Here is a 2,179-nt window from a genome sequence, read left to right on the forward strand (position 1 = left end):
CTAAATTGCTGCTTTTCTCATTCCCTAGGGAAGGCTTTTTGTGCAGCTCAGGGTTTAGTGGATGACCTTATAGGTACTTCCAGCTCGCCAGAGACCCGGCGCACCTGAGCTTTGTAGAAACTCTGATCTGGGCCTGAGTTTTTTCATCAAACTGCACCCCGTGCAATTCTGCATTCCCAACCAGTCTCCTCTGAGTGGTCCTGCACTGATTGGGGGGCAGATCGGCTGTCCTTGCTGTGTCCCAGTGTTCTCCTGGTGGGCCTGTCTCCCCCACCGCCTGTGCTCCAAACACTTCCCATGGGATGAGCCCTACCCCCGTCCCTTGTGATGATTCACTGGCTTCTGAATGGCTCCCCTTTTACAGCTGTTCTGGTTCCTTGCTCCTGCGTGGCTCCATGGGAACCCTATTAGGGGTCTTGCTGTCCTGGGGGCCACCAAGGCCCTCTTCTCCCCTGCTGCCTCCATGCAACTCCATCCAAAGGGCACAGCTGCGGCTTCTGCTGGCTCATGCTCCATGCACTCAGCAGTTCCAGCCTTAAAGCAGCTGCAGCCCAAAACACTCTGAGCAGTTTTTTTCTTTCTCTCATTGTGGCTTCTCCCGCCTTCACGCACTCTGTAGGTCTCTCCTCCTCTTCCCCTGAGCTCCAGTGGCCCCAGCTTGGCTGCTGTTACATTTTTATAGTTGTAAGTTGGTTGATTTGTGAGAGAGAGTGATGCTGGGGATTGTCTATTCCACCATCTTGATCAGAACTCCTGTCTTCTTATTTTAACTCAACTTGAAAACTAGAGATTGAACCCCTATTAAATACTCCACAGACATTGTGAGCTGGGCACAAAATGTGAAAAAGACATTGTGAGCTGGGCACAAAAGGCGAAAGATGGTCCCCACATTCCTCAGAAACCAGATATGACAGGAGGCGATGTCAGGCTCTCTGACACCAGGCAGCTGTAGAATCCTGAGAACTGGAACACAGGAAACAAGCAAAGGGCTGAAGCAGCCCAGAGGTGTCAAAGTCAATCCTGATTCTTCCCCAGTACTTGAGAATATACCTGTTTGATCTAGCTGACTTCTCTAACTGCACTATTTCTGGGTATTTACATATTTCTCAAAACATGGTCTAGCTCTGTGGTTAATTGCTTCATCGTTCACTTCCTCCTTACCGCCTTGCAACACAGCTCCCAGCTTCGACACTTAGTAGTCTCTGTGGTATCTGATCTCTCCTTGTTTCTTGTCCACTGCGTTACATGCATGCCTCTTGAGAGGAGGGGGCATATCAGAACCACCTGTGGGGCTTTGTCAACTCCACCTCAGAATCACCTGTCAGTGGTTCTCGACCACTACACATGAAAGTCACGTGGAAAACTTTTAAAGGCACCAGTGCCCAGGCTTTGTAATATGTCAGCTTGGCTAGGATAAACAACATTTCCCAGAATTCCCCCTTCTGGTTAGGGGGGACCACAGGAGAGACTGAGGGTGGGGAGAGAGAGGGGAGTGAGGCAGCAGCCATTTTATAGCTCTCATATGCTGTGGTTTATCTACTGGCTCCTCTTGTTGGCATAAACCAGCAACGAGACCTGCCCCTGATCCACCCTCCCCCAGATCCTCCTTCACCTGCTCAGACTGCTAGACCAGGTGTATGTGCTTAGCCCTTTGACAAAGGGCCTTGGTTTCCGCAGGACACCAACACCATCCAGGTCACAAGAAACAAGAACTGACATGAGTTTCAGTTCATCATTGTGGGTCCCAGCTGATCCTCTATTTTTACACCCATCTCCCACTTTACATCCATTTTCTCTTCCTGACTGCCTGTCGTGTGGACTTCAAGCTTCAGACACAGACAACAACTTGCAGAGACTGCTTGGCCCACTCGCACAATTGCATATGGTCAAATCCCTGTAACAGATCAATTTCATATATAGGTATACTTCTCCAGTCAAACCCTGCCTGATAAAATCCTCCAGGCCAATTATGTCAGAAGCTCGGAAATGAGGCCCAGACGTGAGTAGGTGTTGAAAGCTGCCCAGGTGATTCTAACATGGTTAAACACCATCTACCCCAGAGTGAAAACCTTCATATCCAGTTGCAAATCCTTGCCAGAATAAGCCAGTGTGGTTGAAAGGAATCCCCCGGTGAGCTAGAATTGAGAAAGATGTAAAGTTCTGTTCTGCCCCACCCTAT

Source organism: Galeopterus variegatus, unplaced genomic scaffold (genome assembly GCF_000696425.1).
Source record: "Galeopterus variegatus unplaced genomic scaffold, G_variegatus-3.0.2 Scaffold3192, whole genome shotgun sequence".
In the NCBI taxonomy this organism is placed as follows: domain Eukaryota; kingdom Metazoa; phylum Chordata; class Mammalia; order Dermoptera; family Cynocephalidae; genus Galeopterus; species Galeopterus variegatus.